Here is a 19,123-nt window from a genome sequence, read left to right on the forward strand (position 1 = left end):
GAGAAAGGATCTATAAACTTTGCTAGACTGCCAAAAGGAAAAGGTTAAGAACTCCTGGATCAGACTGTCTCTAACGTTCCCTCCAGTTGTGATCCTATGATTCATTCCTATTCCCTACATTATACTCTCTTGATTCAATCCCTTGATTTCACATCTTTTTGTTGTTCATTTGAGTCTTAATATTTGGGTTTGTTAATGAATTTTTTTAATGTAAATTCACTGAAGAGTGTGAATTTTTCTATTTCCTATGATCCTCATAATCATTCTCAGGGTCTTTGGCATTGCAGTTGATGGCTTAGTTAGTTGATGATTTAACCTTCATTTCTGTTTCCATTACAGTTCAACCAAGAATCAGCAAAGGCACACCCTTTCTGCAAACTACATTACCACCCAGATCTGGAACTTAATCCTGTCATCTCCAGCCTGGAAGTCCACTAACTTCCCCACCTCCACTCACTAGTGAGAGCCTATCCCTTGGCCCCCTACTTCAGGTAGGTAGGTCCCAGCCATGCTTAACTTCCTACCATCTTCTCAATAGCTGCTTTGCCACAAAAGGCATACCCTTCTCTTTTCAAACATTTTTCAATCATGTCTGACTCTGTGTGACCCCATTTGGCTCTTTCTTGGTAAAGATACCGGAGTAGTTTGCCATTTCCTTCTGCAGATCATTTTCCAGATGAGGAAACTCAGACAAAGAAGATTGAATGACTTGCCCAGGGACACACAGCTAGTAAGTGTCTGAGGCCAGATTTGAACTCAGGAAGATGAGTCTTCCTGTCTCCAGACCTGGCACTCTATCCACTGAGCCACCTCCTCACCCCTCTCCAATTTCCAGCTCTGGAACCATAATCAAATCAATATTACCTTTACTTATGGAAAGGATGTGCCAATCTATTTCCTTAAGGCTCCACTCGCCCTTTAACTTTCCAAACCAAAATACCTGACACTCCTAGCCCTCTTTATGTGGAGTCTTCCCGGAAGATGAGCTTCTAGAGGAAAGGAACTGTCTTCTTTTTTTCGTTTGGCGCATAGTAAGAATTTAATAAATACTTTTTCATCCATTCATCCTGGCTATTCCCATCCTCAAATCCCTGAAACCCTTCTTCCACTTACTTTAAGCAAATAACTTCCTCTCCACTCCCACTTACTTAATGAAAAGATCTAAAGTAACCTAGCACAGGCTTCCTTATTTACCCATTGGATCTCTCTGCAATACCCTTCTCAAAGGTCAATAAACACCAACCTTTTTTCTCATTCCTCCTTCTCTTTGATCTCTCAGAAGCATAAGACATTCCATTTTAAAAACTCGTAACACTGAACTGTCCTGGTTTCCTCATAATTTCAATCATTCATCTTTCTCCTCCTGCACCCCAACTCCCAACACCCAACAAATTCAGTCTTTGGCCTTCTTACTAGTCTTTGCACACTCACTTCATTCTATATACTTCCTCCTTCAAGAAACCAATCCCCTTAGTTTTGCCAATCCACAAGCATTTATTAAGAAGGCAGACAAAAACTGGGTCCTGCCCTCACATTTTAATGAGGGAGACAAAATGGAAAAAAAAAAAAAAGGTACAGAGAAATACTATGTAAGTGGAAGGCCAGGGAGAGGCCTCAGATCTCCTCTATGCTGATAACCATTTTATTTCCTTAGGAGACTTAACTACCTACCAAGATAAGAGTTCCATAAGCAGAAGAGCAGCCTCAGCTCTCCAGACAGAAATACCTGAAATTGTAAATGAATTAATTGACATTTAGGTTTCTAAATCAGTCTTCCATAAAATTAGCCTAAGTTCTAATACCCAACAAACCTATTAGGTGTTCTTCCTACAAGTACTCTCATTCTATCCTTAAATGTCTTCAAATCATATTTTTTCAAAAAGCGTTCTTAACAGGTCTCTCTTAACCACTTATTTCTTTAGAAAGGCTAATATTGTGAAAGTAACTTTCTAATCTACAAGAAGTAATAATTTCTCTTAAAAGTTTAAAAGCACATAACAAGTTTTTTTTTCTTTTGCTATATATGATGGTTTATCATCCATTCCCCTCTGAATTCTCACAGGAATATCCACTGGTCTTGGTAGTTTTCTGGAATTCTAATTTCCCCGAACTTCTTTTTTAAATATTCTTATGAAAGCCTCTCTTCCTATTACAATGATCTACCTATCCTCTTGCCTTGTAGCAATAATCAAGACTTGATCAAGGCTTGACAAAGAAATTAGGGCACATGGGCAAGTGGTAGCAGAGTATAAGTCTACAATGCCAGGTCACTCAGAATTTTCTCGTCATCATTAACTTCAAAACAGTCATTAAGCACCTATTCTGAGTAGGGAGGAAGGTTGGGGGGGGAGGGGGATGAGTTCGACAACTCCTTCATAGAATCACAGCCAGAAGAAACCTTAGAGATCATCTAGCCGCCTGCCCACATTTCACAGACTACCCAAATGATCACTGGCAAAGTTCCAACTCAAAGATCTAACAGGGTCTCCACTCTGTCTAAAGTTTTCACCATTATACCACTGTTTCTTGGCCCAACAAGAAAAAACAACAACAACGACAACAACAACAAAAAAAAACACAAAAAACTTTAGCTTACAGGCCATGGGTCCAGCTACTCTCTGGAGAGTCAAATCCTGACTGCAGTCTTTTAATCCTGAAGTTAAAATGTATCTTTCAAAACTCTCTTGGTTAGTCTAATGAATTTATTTTCTTCTTCTAAACCTTGGCAGCCCTCTGAACTTTGTATTTCATTTTCCAATTTGTGCTTCCCCTGCATTACCGACTATTTCCTATTAGCATGGTCTCTGCGAGGCTCTTAACTGAGCTTAACCAGATTTGTAGATAGACACATGAACACCTGACATCTATTCTCCACCAACAGTCAATATGAAAGGAAGACTAAGAGCTCTGACGGGATTTGGTGTGAAAGCTACACAAATCGGGCTCCCTGTCCAGCAGGGTGGGCACTCTGTTTTTCATATTCAATTCAGCACACCTTCCTACAAAAGGCACTTGGCTAAGTTCTACAACACTAAGCAGTGTCAACAGTCTCTGCAGTTTATTACCTGCTCATTCAGTTATGCTTTTAAAAGTCACTATCTAAAAAGTGCACTTTAACAATTTTTTTTTTCCTGAGTCAAACTTAATCAAAGGTAGCTAGGAGACCCAGTGGATAGGGGTCAGAAAGATCTGAATTCAAATCCTGCCCCAGCCACTTACTAGCTGTGTGACTGGACAAGTCTGTCTGCCTCATTTCCTCAACTGTAAAATGGGGACAGTAATAGCATATATCTCCCAAGGTTCCTCTGAGACTAAAACAATATCTGTGAAGTACTCTACACAATGCTAACTATTATCATTATCCCATTGTTAAGAATTGGCCTGACATAGCAGACAGTGCACTGGTCTGAGTCAGAAAGCCCGGGTTCAATTATTGCCTCAGACTGTGGCTGTGTTACCCGAGGTAGGTCACTTAACTTCTAAGTGCCCTTAGCAATTCTCTAAGACAGGGCTTTGTTCTTCACCTCGTTCATGAACTTTCAAAAAAAATTGATAATTGTGTTTCAATGTAACTGGTTTCTTTCAAAGCCGATATTAGTTTATTTTATGCATTATACATACATTATTCTGAAAAGGGGTCTATGATCCATGCCACAAAACGTTAAGAACACCTCTGCTCCAAGAGTATAAGTTATAGATGAGCTGTCCAGCAAGTTTCTACACTGGGAGTTAATTCCCTACAAGAATAAAAATCATAGGGTCAGACCCACAAAAAAAAAAATCATATTGTATGAGCATGGACCTAGACACTCATCCCCACAATTAGCACTTGCTTCAGATTCCAAAGATGGATGGACATCTGTCCAAACTATGGTCATTCAAGTCAGTATTCAACCAGAGAAAAATCTATATTTTCAGAACTCATTACATTACTCAAAACATTCCACATAATCAGATTTTTATTGATATAAGGAATAAACACCTGACTATATGCTATTTGAAGAATATATAATGCCTGCTACTTTTCTGCAAGTGCTAGAGAGCCCAGGAAGATATCAACTAAGTTCTTCAGAAAGCCTTTGTTCAACCAGAAAACACTGGGAGAGGAAGAAGAAGGCGGCTGGGAAGAGGGGGGAAAGGTTTCAGTGAAATCTTCACAGAAGAGGTAGCAGCACATGAACTTAGCCTGGACTTTCAGTGGCTGATTTGAGGGTGCCCATTCTAAGCATGGGGAACAGCTTCTTTGAATGGACAGAGATTGGAGAGGGAATGTTAGCTAAAACATGGAATATGTGAAGGGGAATAACAGGAAATAATGTGGGAAAGGTAAAATGGAGCCAAATTTGGTACTCAACATCAGAGGTGATAGCTTTGTGAACAGAGAAGTGATATGGATAGATCTAAGCATTCGGAAGATTACTTTGAGAGCAGGGAGGTGGCTGGATTGGAGAAGGGAATGTCCAGAAGCAAGCTTATCTTCCTCTACTTCTGGACGTGTACCATCTGTTTCTGTCAGACGAACCTCACTCCTGCCCAATGCTCACTCCTGCCCCATGATTTCTTCCACCTTCAATTAGCTCTCTCCTCCCTTCCCTTCACCTAACGATCCTTAAAGGCACAAGTCCTGCTCCCTACAAATATTTTCCAACTACTCCAGCTCATCTTGATCTTTCCCATCTCTCTCGACTCCTACTGTATTTATCACAAAGATACTATATTATATCACACCATTTGGCACTTAGCTGTTGTCTATTTCATTAGGCATTCAATAAACATAGCTTTTGTATAGCCCTTTAGGATTTGTAAAGCACTTAAATTTTAAAAATAATGTGTGACAAAGTATATTCTACACATTGTAAGAATACAAAAATGAAAAGATTCTGAACTCAAAGAGCTTAAAAAAATAATCTTACTCTGACCAACAATGCTTTACAATGACACTATTAATTCATTTAAATAAAATCCCACCATAATGTTGTGGAACCTCCACTATAACAATCTTAAATTTGCCTCCTGCAATGTTGTTTCTCCAAATAAATGAACAATGTTAGGGAGGGTATGCCTATGCTTGCTCTATTTTGTTCCTGGTCCCTATACACCAGGAACAGGATTTCTAACAATGTCTTCATCAAAAAAAAAAAAATGCTCTAGGGATAAAAACTGGGATTCAGTACTCTGGAACAGGATTTAACTTGCATAATAAATCAGTGTCATCACCCTTCCTAAGACTTGAAAACTTGGCAGGATTTGGATAGACTGAAAAGAGGTCGTGAAGGCGTTCCATTCAGGAGGAACAACACGCAGAGGAGGAAATGAAAAAGGCATGTTTGGAGACAGTGCATAAATCAGTATGGCCTAACCAGAGGGATTCAAGTGGGGAACAAAATTAGATAAAGTTAGAAAAAGGAAGGGGAATGAGAGACAGCTTTGAATGCGAGGCCAATAAAACTGTACTACAGCCACAATTAAAATATAGATACTTCAGTTCTACTTAATCTACCGCATTTACTGAATAAAGTCCTATGGTCCTTTTCTTAGTATTAAATTTTATTGAGCTTAACATTTTACATTTTGCTTATAACAATCCAAATATAAGTGTAAGTTAGGTTTGAGACGCTCTTTACTTCCGCGTAGCTATCAGTTGACAATGCTTCTGTGGGCCCCAAACTGAAAGGAAAAAAAAAAATGCTTTCCCTCTGCAATATATACCAAAACATAAAAGCACACATGATCCTTCTAGAAATACAGAGAAATAAATATAAATGCAACTAACTTTAATTGTCAAACGCCCAGCCTCAGTTATTTAGCACCTCAGCAAACCAAGAAAACAAGGGAAAAAAAAAATGAAAACACTGGCGTGTAAGAAGAGGTCCCATTTATGTACACAGTTGTGAAGATGATATTCCAGTGGTCTTTGACCACCAATACCATAAAAATAAAAGACAATGTTTCACAGACATTATTAGCTGATAATTATTTTTGTAGACTGTTCAGAAGGTCACACAACCTCAAATCCTATACTTCACTTTTATGAGAAAGCAGGAAAACCAACTATCACTGAAGAAGGATTCCACATGACCACTCTCTGGTATTCTCTTGTTGCCTCACTCTGTCAGGGAGATGACCCTGGGTTCTCAATGCCAGATCAACATAGTGTGAGCTGTGACAGGTTCTATCACATAGGAAAGGCTGCCATAACGTGGGATTGGCAACAGATGGTTTGTCTCTCATCCAAGAACCAGATGTTTTAGTTAAAAAAATCAGCTTCACAATTATGACTTGGAGGAGGCATGTTTAAACAGCAGTTCTGAAAAAGATCTGGGGGTTTGGGTGAACTACAAGCTCAATATGAATCAGCAGTGTGATGTGGCAGCTCATCTGTTCTCGGGCCACATTTAAAGAGCCATGACTTCCAGGAATGAGGAGTTGGTGCTGCCTCTGTACATGCCCTGATCAGACCACATATGGAGTACTGTGTTCAGTTCCATAGTTTTGAAATGACATCAGTAAGCCAGGCAATGTGCAGCAGGAGGAGGTAAGCAGGATGGTGGAAGGGGCCAGTTGAATGTACTCGGGGTTTACAGCCTAGAGAAGATCATAAGTTCAGATTTTGAGCTAGAAGAACTTAAGAAGCTATCACATCTAACCCTCTTCGTTTTACAGATGGGAAGCTGAAGCACAGAAAAAGTGAGGGGCCTACCCAGAATGACACAACTAGTGTCTGAACCCAGGTCTTCCTGATGCAGGTCCACTGTTCTAACCACTATTCCCATACCCTCAGATAGACAACTCTGTTCAAATATTTCAAGAGCAGTCAAATTTGTTGTTTTGCTCCACAGGGTAGAATTAGGCCCAGTGGGTTGACACTAAAAAGAGGTAAATTTATACTTGAAGTAGCAGTTAGAAATACCAGTAAGTGGAATGGATTGCCTCAGAAGGAAGAGGGTTCCCCCTCCTTGGAGGACTTCATGCAGAGGATAAATGACCACTTAGGAAGAATGAAATTGTAAAGGTTCCTTTCAGATCCAGGGTGGACTAGAAGGCTACTCTGGTCCCTTCCAACTCCAAAATTCTGGGATTCTGTGACTAGGCTCATCAGTAGGCTGCCTTCAGCATGTGAATTTCTAAGCCCCAGGAACTCACGAAGATCATCTAGGGCTGCCAAAGTAATTACTCCTCAAGCGCAAGTCTAATCATGCCACTCCTCTGCTCCAGTGAGCGGCTCCCTATTGCCCTTAGGATCTCATCCACAAACTCTTCCTGTTTGGCATTTAAAGTTCTTCAAAACCTAGTTCCAGTCCACTTCTCCTTTTTCTTTTTTTAATTAGTTTAACAATCAATAAAGACAAATGATGCAATATAGTACAAATGAATAAAAAAGAAGACTATAACTGACCTGCTAATGGTTAGTTGTTGGTTTTTTTTTTTAAGTATATACTAAAATCAAGATGGCAGGTAAAGGCAAGGACTGCCTGAGCTCTCCCCCAAACCCCTCCAAAAACTTAAAAAAAATTACTCTAAACAAAGTACGTACTAAGTTTATCAAAGTAGTAACAAAACAGTCCTGTTTGTAATGCCTTTTGAGCCTCTTTTTGCTTTTGTCTACATATTCTGTGTAAAACTTACTACTGTCATTGTCTTTTTTCTTTCTTTCTTTTTTCTTTGCATTCTCTGCCTCATAGTCCTTCTTTTCCTCCAAGATGCAGCTTTGGCACCATCTTCTGCATGAAGCCTTTCCCCTTGCTCCCTCCCTAACTACCCTATATTTAACTACTTTATGCATGCATGTATTTATCAACTGTATATTTATGCTCTCTATATTTTTTAATGTACTTGTTGAATCCCCTTTTAAAATGTAAGTTGAGTGTAGGGATCATTTCACTCTTTGTACTTGTATTCCCAGCACTTAGCACACTTCCTGGAACATATAAACACCTGTTCAATAATTAGCTGAGTCTTTCCATTGTCTCAACACTCACTCCAAACGTGATAGAAAGCCACACTCGTAACAAGTAAGTAGTCAGGAAAAAAAAAATCAATATACAGTTATATCTGAAAACGTATTTCTCATTTTATACCTCTAGTCTACAACCTCTTTTCTGAGTCAGGACACAAGCTTCATCAGTCTTCGAAAGTCATACTAGTCACTGGCTTAACCAGAGTTTTGAAATCTCATAGAGTTGTTCTCTGGTCATCATGAAAATTTTTCTCTTAAGTTTCATTTATTTCACTCTGCATCAGTTCACACAAGTCTTCCCAAGTCTCTCTGAGTTATTCATAGGCATCATTTCTTGTAGGGCAATAATATTCCATTACATTCACATGTCAATGTGTTCAGCTAGTCCCCAACTGATGGGCATCTCTTTGTTTCCAGTTCTTTGCTAACATAAAAAAATGCTGCTATAAACATTTTTGCATATATGAGTCCTTTTCTTCATCTTCAAACTCTGAACATATATATTCAGCTTGCCTTTCCAGGCTTACTACACCTTTCTTCCCTCCACCCCAACTCTACGGTCTAGCCAAACTGGTCTTCCTCTTGCTGCTCGCACATGACCTTCCATCTCCCATATCTTGAATGCACGTCTTAAGTCCCCTTTTAGGATCCCTAGCTTTCTTCACAGTTTATCTCCTATATAAGACTTGATCAGAACAGTGATCTTGAGTTAAGAAAAGATTATACTACATTCAGCATATTTTGCTTAAGACATGGAATTCTAGAATTATTTCTATCAAAAGGATGAAAACAAAACGTTTCAGTGCTTCAGGTGTTATATGCTATGGGCTCAGTGTAACAGTGGTGAGCAAAGCTTGAGTTCTAAGTAGTCAATCTAAGAGAAAGGAAAGACAGGGAAGGGTGGGGAGGGAAGAGGTAGTCCAGTACTACCCAATAATAGTGATTAAAGAAGGAGAATGAGTAACAGGTCTAGAGAAGCATGGAAGTGATAAGGGAGCATGATAGATCTCAAGGCTGTGCAGATCTGAGAATGCCACAAGATAAAGGAAAATTCAAAGACGTCACAGTAATCAGCTCAGTGGATAGATGGAAGGAAAAAAAAAAAGACATTCTGATGATGGTCACTACCCACCCCCACCTCCCAAAAAAAGAATATTTTACATACAAGCTAAAATGAGGACCTATTAACAATAAAAGCTAATTTTCATTTCAACATAGCCAACCAAAAGAAAAGCCAATAAGCACTTCTGGCGTGAGAGAAGATGAAATGCAGCTCCTTCCTTAGAGAGGTGGAGGACTATAATTGTGGAATGCTGAATATAATGGCATGACAGTCATCCCGGCTGTTGTTGTCCTTTGTTACATAAAAAGGTTTGCTGGATGTTGGTGGTATACGAAGAAATGACAGTGTGGTAAAAATAACTAGCATTTAATAATAATAGTTAGCATTTCCATAGTGCTTTAACGTTTGCAAAGTACTTTACAAATATTATCTCATTTTATCCTGACAACCATCCAGGAGGTACTATTATTATCTCCATTTTACAGTGGAGGAAACTGAGGCAGACAGGTTAATCGATTTGCCTAGATCACACCTCTAGGGAGCATCTGAGGCTGGATTGAATTCAGGTCTCCAGGTCCAATATTCTATCCATGTAGTCACCTAAACTGCATCAATAATATTTTTAGGAATCAGCTTTTAGGAAAGGTAAGCTAGAATAATAAACTTTCACTTTCTACCACAATATGTACTCCAAAGGATTCATGTGCTACACCAAATAGCAAAAGCAGCTTAGAAGGGAAAATATTTCTAGAAGGTAAAGGAATGAACTTTAAAGGGCTACAAAGTTAACAGAAGACCAGGGAATTCTTACAGAGGAATAATTGCCAATATTCAGACTATGACTTCCTAAGAGCGCCTAGTTCTACAGGAACAGTGTGCCTATAAGTAGTTCAAGCCTCCTAGAGAAGCTCTATTCTTAGAAGTGGTGGTAACCCTTAACATCAAGGCAACAACTTACAAGACGGCTTAGCCTTGAAAAAAACCATGTTCCTACTAGCAGACAGGGCCTCTTAGGGCACATCTATTTTTAGTGTGAAGGAGGGGCAGGAATAACTGTCATCAAGGACATGTAACCAAGTGTCTCAGTCCTGAGGAAACTATGTACTTAGTAGCAGACAGGGACTCCCAGGAAATACATATAAGCCTGCTCACATTAAGAAAGCATTTTCTTGTGCTCTCAGCCAAGATGGCGGAGTAGAGGACCAATTCTGTTTTGTTTGGTTTGCTTGCAGACCTACCCAGTAAAACTGAATACAATCCTTCAGGGGGGACAATGGATATTTACTGAAATAGTGATAAGGATTTCAAGCATTCCTGATGAAAAGACCAGAGCTGAATAGAAAATCTGACATTCAAACACAAGATTCAAGAAAAGCATAAAAAGGTAAACATGAAAGAGTAATCATAATAAAAGACTCAGTAAAATTAAATTTTATATTTATATATTGCCTTTTTGAAGCACTGAAACGTTTTGTTTTCATCCTTTTGATAGAAATAATTCTAGAATTCCATGTCTTAAGCAAAATATGCTGAATGTAGTATAATCTTTTCTTAACTCAAGATCACTGTTCTGATCAAGTCTTATATAGGAGATAAACTGTGAAGAAAGCTAGGGATCCTAAAAGGGGACTTAAGACGTGCATTCAAGATATGGGAGATGGAAGGTCATGTGCGAGCAGCAAGAGGAAGACCAGTTTGGCTAGACCGTAGAGTTGGGGTGGAGGGAAGAAAGGTGTAGTAAGCCTGGAAAGGCAATATATAAATATATTTATATTTATATTTATATATATGGAGAGATGATACATGTAACTCCTAAGAATTTTATCACTATTAGAGGAGTTAAAAGGAGTTTATAGGTAGAGGGCATAGGTGTGAGACAATTATGTTGGGATGATCTCAAAAAAAAATGGAGTGAGAAAGAGGGAATCATTGGGAGAAGGGGGAAGGGAGAGGTGGAATGGGGAAAACCTTCTCACATAAAAGAGGTACACAAGGCACACAGGAGGAGGAAGTAGAGGGGGTGGCAGGCAATGTTTGAACCTCACACTCTCATCCAAATTGGTTCAAAAAGGGAAGAATATATATCTACACACTCAATTGGGTACAGATACCAATTTTACCCAATAGGGAGATAGGAGGGGAAGGGGATAAGAGATATTGGGGGGTGGGGGAGATTATAAGGGAGAAGGTGGATTGGGGGAGGTCAGAAGCAAGACACACTTTGAAGAGGGACAGGATAAAAGGAGAGAAGGATAAACAGAGGGAAATGCACAGTGAGCGGTCATAACTGTGAAGGTGAATGGGATTAGCTAACACAAAGAACGGAAGCAGACAGCAGAATAGATGGAAACACAGGATCCAACACTACATTGTACACAAGAGACATACACAGAGCTGAAATGAAGGGCCCAAGCAGAGTCCACTATGCTTCAGCTGAAGTGAAGAAGGCAGAAGCAGCAATCACGATCTCAGACAAAGCAAAAGCAAAAATAGACCTAATTGAAAGAGATAATCATGGAAACAATGTTTTGCTAAAAGGTATCACGGAAAATGAAGTAATATCAAAAAATTTTACAGCAAATTTCTCTGATAAAGGCCTCATTTCCCAAATATATAGGGCACTGAATCAAATTTATAAACATAAGAGCCATTCCCCAATTGATAAATGGTTAAAGGATAGGAAGAGGCAGTTTTCAGAAGAACTCAAAGCTACCTCTGGTCCTTTCAAAAAATGCTCTAAATCACTATTGATTAGAGAAAGGCAAATTAAAACAACTCTGAGGTACCTACTACCTCACATCTATCAGAAATGACAAATGCTAGAGGGGGTGAGAGAAAATAGGTACATTAATGAACTGCTGGTAGAGTAATAAACTGGGCCAACCATTCTGGAGAACAATGTGGAACTATGCTCAAAGGACCCTAAAAATGTGTACACTTTCTGATCCAGTAATATCACTACTAGGTCTGTACCCAAAGAGATCAAAGAAGGGAAAGGATCTATACATATGAAAATATTTATAGCAGCTCTTTTTGTGGTGGCAAAGAATTAAAAATTGAAAGGATGCTTATCAGTTGGGGAGTGACTGAACAAGTTGTGGTATATGATTTCGATGGAGTATTATTATGCTATGGAAAATGATGAGGGGGGTGGTTTCAGAAAAACATGGCAAGGCCTGTAAGAACTAATGCAAAGTGAAGTGAGAAGAATGAGGAGATTATTGTATACAGAAACAGCAATGTTGTAATGATGATCAACTTCAAAAGACTTGGCTACTCTGATCAATAAAATGATCCAAAGCAATTCCAGAGGACTCATGATGAAAAATACTATCCACTTCCAGAGACAGAATTAATGAACTCTGAGGGCAAATTTAAGTAAAATTTTCTCACTTTATTTTTCTTGCCTTTTTTTGCAATATAGATAACATGGAAATGTTTTACATAAGTTCACATGTCTAATTGATATCATACTATTTTTCTTCTCAATGTGTGGAAAGAAGTGGGAGAGAGGGAGAGAATTTGGAACTCAAAATTTAAAAAGAAAAAGAATGTTAAAAATAAGTAATTTTTTTTTTTAAAGAGAAAGTGTGCTCTCTCATCATCCAGCAGGGTTATCCTTCAACTATTCAGACAATCCCACTAACTGGTATACATGAATTCCTTTTTAATGTTTAATAATCAAAGTATTATCAGGTATACAAACCTACTCATAAATACACATGTACTTACCCATATGTACCAGTGTCTAACCCCTAACCCTGATGGGCATATAGATGGGACTCAATATTCAGATTTAAATTTACAAACGGAACATTTCTCAGAAGATAACCACCACTGAATTTGCTATAGTCCCCAATCCGAATTTACAGTTGTAAATTACTAAAAACCCTCTCCATAATACACCATTAATGGCCACAATATTACTATGCTATCAGATTTCTAGCCTATTCTTGGGGTAAATCTGGAAAGGTCTGATAATATTACAGGGTTGCAAGTCTAAATGGGAACATCAGGAACCACTAACATCCTATCTTGAGCATATCCTGTCTTCAAAAACAGTTCTGGATTGAGTATCATGAACATCCATTTGGGCAGCTTGGCCACAATGAGCCTTTCCAGGGACTACTGACCTATATGCAGGCTACTGGGCACCAGATATCACCCCTGAACATACATAGGCACACACTCAAAGAAGAAAACAAATCAATTTGTTCCTTGACAAACTATAATGGATATATGCCTCAGTGTATTAGTAAAGTGAATTAGTAGATACATGAATAAATTTTTAAAAATCATATCCTAAGCTATATGTGCCAAGCACGGTAGAAGATGATAAATGAGGTAAGAAAGTAAAAAATAATCAGTAAAGCAACTAGATGTTAATAATTAATAAATATTATTGACCTGTTTACAAAGTACCAATCACAGCAAAGGAGAAAAACATACAAAAGATACAGCATTTGGGCTTGAACTGATCATTCCAAGGTTACACACAACAGAAGCTGGTAAATAAATGGCTTGCTTGGCTTACAGAAAAGAGAGACAAAGCCCACAACTCTAACATTCCACTCCCAGAATATTCTTCAGCTATGCTTTTACAAGGCATCTTGCTGCATTAGAAATATGCTCTATGTTACACTATAATGTGAATTTACAAGGAAGACAGAACAATATAGAATAGAGCTGTCCCCAAACCCATACTATTTGTTGTTGAGTTGGTTTTGTTTTTTTTAAAGACTAAAATGGGGGGAAAATTTTTCTTCTCCTCAATCTGCTACTATCACCAAAGATATTTGGAGATGACAGGGAAAAGGTGTGAAAGAATGGCCCATTTGGTAAAAGACAAAGGTCCAAAGAAGACATAATTTCTATCCTTCCTGAATTCCCATGCTCACCTGTGCCCAGCTAGTTCTATCCACTGTCTACGAAACCAGTCCTATTTCACTACAAATATCACATCCATCCACTGACACAGCCATGTATACTGACTAAGGGCTGGGAAAATCAGAAATAAGGTTGCAGATTTTCAAAGGAACTTTTACTAGTAAACTAAAAAGAAACATAAAGAAACATACACAAAAAACCAGGCAGTCCTGAACTTCTGTCATCTTCTGTCATTCATTTATAAGAGGGAAAGCACTTTCTCATATACTTGGTCATGAAGTTCCCAGGCCAGTTCACAAAAGCTTATTTAACAACTACAATTACAAGATCTCAGTTTGGAAGGGGCTTAAAAGGTCATTCAACTGATGCAGGCATCCTTTCTACATTATTGAACAAGTGGTCATCTTACCATCCCTTGAGTCTCTCTAAAAACTGCGAAGTTGCTACTAGCCTGAAGACTTTTCAGAACAGTTATAACTGCTAATTGGTTTAGTATTTTTTCCTCCCAAACAGAATCAAAATCTGCCTCTGGGGACTTGTACCTATCAGTCCCAACTCTGTCCTCTACGGACAAATAAAACAAATCTAATCCTTCTATGTCTTCCATAGGATAGCCTCTCAAAGATCTACAGACAGCTTCTCCAGACTAACCACCCCCTTCAGGTAATCCTAATAGGGCATGGTTTCACTTCCCTTTACAACCCTGGCTGGTCATCCTCAACCATGGTCCTAGGCTAGGACCTCCAACGAAGCATAATACCTATCTCTAGACAGAGGGGATAGGTAGCAGGAACAGAAAGACATAAACATTTTAGGACATTCCAACTTTATGGATTCATTTTGATTTGTTACAAAGGATTTTTTCTTTTTATCTCATTTTTAAGGGGGGGAGGGAAGTAGCAACATTGATACTTTAAAAAAAGAGAGGACCATAAGAACATTTTTTTAATGCACAGAACAGAGGGAGTTCACAAGAAAACAGAAACAAGCAAGGCAGTTTTGAAATTGTGTGTGTGTGTGTGTACATACACAGACACTTTTTTAAAAGTAAGCAGTTAGAAATGAGACGGAGAGTTTCATACAGAATCTTCTTTTTGTGTTCTGCCCTATGTATACAAATGTTCTTTTCTTGGTGTTTAAATTCAGAATAAAAAGTGCTTTGCCTTCCTTTTTCTCTCCCTTCCCCCAAAAACCCAATGCTGCTAGAAGGATTTTTAGTTTGGTGCAGTAGAGTGATGGATTGGAAATCAAATGACCTAGGTTTAAACCACAGCTCTGCCTCTCTCCATGTGACTTTGGGCAGGTCACTTTTCTCCAGGCTTTAGTTCTCCACTCTGTAAAATCAGAGAGTTGAGTAAGATGCCCTCCGAGGTTCCTTGCAGCTCTAAATCCACAATCCTATGATCCTCTGGACTTGTTTGAGCTAGTTAATATCTTGCCTAAAATGTGGCACTCAGACCTAACAGAACATATTGAGACTTTAACTGACCTTATTCTACATACAACGTTTCTATGAATGCAGCCTAGGATCTCATTAGCTTTTTTGGATGCTATGCCACACAGTTGTCAGGTCCTTCTCATATAAATTGTTGTTGTCCAGCTCTATCTTTCTCATCCTGTTAACTGTGTAGTTGATTGTATCCTTATTAAATTTCATCTGGTTAGATTCTGTCTATTGTTCCAGCCTGTTGAGATCTTTTCGGCTTTCTATCAACAGTAGGAGAACAGAGAAAGGACAAAAACAGTAATCAAAAACACAAATCAACTTAAAATTTCACGTCACTTACTTTTCTTTAAAAACACTTGCATGAAAGAACATGTCAAACTATACCAATAATTTTCAGACATGGGCAACATATAGATTTGTTTTGCTTAATTGCATTTATTTGTTACAACGAAAGATTCAATCGGAGGGAAAGGACAATGATATTAAAAAAAAGGAAAGAGCATCAATAAATATTTAGGAAGAAAAAAATCCTTTAGCTGACTATGGTACTAAAAGTTATTATAGTATATCAAGGGCAACACATGTGGGTGTAGCAGGCAGAAACAGCACTAGGCTTGCCATGACAAGACCTTGATTCTACTTCTGGCTATTTCACTTACTAGGTGAAGGTGGGCAAGGGATTTAACCCCCTCTGAGACAATTTCCTTACCTGTAAAATGGACATAATAATAGCTTACATTTCTGCAGCATTTCATTTTCAATGAAATTTATATACATTATCTCATTGAGACTTAAAATGATTATAATACTTGCTCTATCCACCCAGTAAAGGCTGAATGAGAAAATCACTTAAAACTATAAAGCATTAATAAAGGTGAAGTGTTACTATGAAGAATCTAAACACCACATTTGGGAAAATAGAATTCTAACCTGGAAGTCCAGGAACATATGCCTCCAACCTTCCTTGGTAGAGCCTTCACATGAAAGGGGTAGGTAGGTACAGGCTCAGGGAGGGGTGATAACTAAGCATGTCTACCAACTTGTGACTGTAGGGAAGTCAATTCACCCCTCTCCTCTCTCCCGCTTAAGACAAGAGGGCTGGCCTACATGATTTCTAAGATCCCTTCCAGCATTAACATCATATCAGTCTCTACTTGAAAAAGGATTATACTTCAACTCTCTCTCTCTCAAAACAGTCCTAGATCTTTTTTGATGTCTGACTCAGAATTCTTAACAATGAGATGGAGGTCCTCGGTGTGTCTTGGCTCTAACAGAAAGTGCCCTGACCAAAGCAGAGGGTGCTGGTACCTAAAGATTGTTCTGTTCAAGTGAAACACAAATCACTGCTGTATCGGTGTGATTTTGAGGAAAGCTCCCCAGTGAGGCAGCATAATATAGCAGAAAGAACTAAACTAGGAGTCAATACATGGGTTCTAGTCTTAAGAGCTTCCAACTCTCTATCTCTAGGCAAGTCAATTCTCTTCTGCAGGCCTCAGTTTCCTTATCTACAAAACAGAAAGGTAAGAAAAGACCTTCTTTCAAGGTCCCTTTTAGCTCTAAAAATCTATTACTGAAAGGAGCAGTATCTAAGCCAATCATTCCCTCAATCCTAGTGCTCTACTCACCTCTGACTAGAAAACATGAGGTAGTAGTAAGCTTATGTAAAATTTAACTGCTGGAGAAAAAAAGTAGAAAAAACCAGCACGGACTCCACATACAGAAAAAAAACAGACTTGGGGAACCAAGCCTTTAAAATTACATGGTAAAGAGAAGAAAAAACAAGACAAAAGGAAAAAGAACGGCTGAAAAATTTTCCCAAGTAAATCGCTGATTTAAAAAAAAAAGACTCATGCTTTTGGGTGATTCTTCTTTCTCTTGCAGGAAAAGGTAAGCATCCCCCTCAAGGGGCGTCTGAGCACCTCTCAAAATGGACTCGCTATCTCTTGGAATGTTAAAACTAAACAAACCACAGAAACCAGGTGAGAGAAGAAACACAATAATCCTAGTTTTCCAAAAGCTAAACTCGAACTGGTCCACCAGTTAAAGAGGGAACATGAGCTGGGAAAGAAAAATACCCTGCATCCATCTGCAGCCCAATATCCCTGACTGACCTCCAATGGGCAATAGATTTCCAATGTTGGCTGCAATCCTCAGTGGAACAAGAGAGCCTGGCTAAAATCTACACGGTGACCACCAGCCTGCTGCAGCCCCTTTCCAACCACAGTGAGAGGCAATCTTCCTCCTCCCCCTTCCACCTTCCTGCAAGTGCCCCGCTAAAATCCCATCTACTACAGGAAGCCTTTCCCAATCCCTCTTAATCCTAGCGCCTTCCCTCCATTGATTACTTTCAACTGATCCTGTATATTGCTGATTTGCACATAATTGTTTGCATGCGGTCACCCCCACTGGACTATGAAGTCCTGGAGAGCAGGGACTGCCTTTTTTTTTTTTAACCTTTCTTTGTATCTCCTGAGCGTGCATAGTAGGCGCTTCGCTTAACGAATGTTTATTGACTGCCTACTACTCCTCTCCCCCCCCCCACTTTTCCCAGGGACCAGCCCACGGCTATAAACACCAGAGCATGCAGGAGCTCAGCCCCTAGCTACAAGGGAGCAGCCCTGGGACCCTTGGACAGGAAGTGGGGGTAGGAACGATGCCCATCATTCAGCCGAGGAACAAGGTCAGGCTTCCAATGCGCCCCCCCACCCCCAGGAGGAGAAAGAAAGGTGAGAAAGAAGCAGCAGACATGCAGCTGCTCGAGAGGAGAATGGGTGTCTGGAGGCAGACGGAGACGGCCGGGCTGAGGACACTGCACGCCCTGGAAGGAGGCATGGGAGGGCTGTCCAGCGCGGTCCCTTCCCAGCGGGGAGGATGCTGGAGGAAGGCGGCTGGATCCGCACGGGGTGGGGGCGCTTTCCAGGGCAACAGCAGCAGCTGGACAGGGCGAGGGCTGCGGAGAGAGGGGGGACCTTCCGAACGACCCAACTCGGGCTCGGAGGGGTGGGCGGGGGTTGGGAGACACGACAGGCTGGTCCACCCCCCGTGTCCTCCTCCGGCCCGTGAGGCTCGGGAGCAGGCCTGGTCGAAGGAGGCTGCAGGCCCGCGCTGGGCGGCAGCAGCGGCAGCAGCCGCCGCCTCCCCGCTGAGGCTCCGCGGATCTCCCGCGCCGCTCTCCGCCGCCGCCCCCCCACCCCCAGCACAATACATGGTCCCGTCCGCCCCCTACCTTCGGCGCCCCGAAGTTCGTCACCGCGGGCCGAGGGAGGATTCGGGGCCTCCAGCCGGGGCCATTGGCCCGTAGCCCCCTGCTCCAGGGAATTCCCGTTGCCGCCGCCCGGAGCTCGGGGCTCCGTCGGTTCCCCAGCCCAGGCCAGAACCGCTGCCGCCTGCGCACGGCTCGGGTTCCCAAAAGCCGGCTCTCGCCGCCTCCCGCTTACCTACGTTCCAGGCCGCGCCGGATCCCTCGCTCCCCCTGCCGGCCGCCCGGACGTCGGCCATTTCCGACGGGGGGGGAGGGCGGCGGGATTTGCCGAAGTGTTCTGGGCCGGAAACAGCCGAGCGAGGGGGAGGGAGGCAGTGTTCGGCACTTTCCGGAAGGAACCGGCGAGGGAGACTGAGGGAGCCCAGTCCTCTGCGCTCCGTCGGGATGAGCGCAGCATCCTTCCCGGAAAGCGTGGGAGAAACAGGGTGCGGAGTCAGGTGGCCCAGAGGCTAGAGCGCGAAACCTGGGTCCGGAAGACCTAATCGTGGGACCATTTAGATTGTGAGC

The 19,123-nt window shown here is 40.8% G+C and overlaps 1 protein-coding gene across 2 annotated transcripts in view; it reads right to left on the bottom strand.

The window, feature by feature from the left end:
• The window catches only part of EXTL3 (exostosin like glycosyltransferase 3), a 95,141-nt gene extending 76,286 nt beyond the window's left edge, over nt 1-18,855 (bottom strand). Inside the window, exon 1 of one of the 2 annotated variants that reach the window (XM_027853855.1) lies at nt 18,792-18,855. The gene's annotated coding sequence lies outside the window, so the exon portion shown is untranslated. Of the gene's footprint in view, nt 1-18,580; nt 18,716-18,791 lie in introns of those variants that run through there. The other variant, XM_027853854.1, reaches the window with a different exon arrangement.
• Between the last annotated feature and the right edge of the window lie 268 nt (nt 18,856-19,123).

This window comes from Vombatus ursinus, unplaced genomic scaffold (assembly GCF_900497805.2).
Source record: "Vombatus ursinus unplaced genomic scaffold, bare-nosed wombat genome assembly UNPS02010219.1, whole genome shotgun sequence".
NCBI lineage: Eukaryota > Metazoa > Chordata > Mammalia > Diprotodontia > Vombatidae > Vombatus > Vombatus ursinus.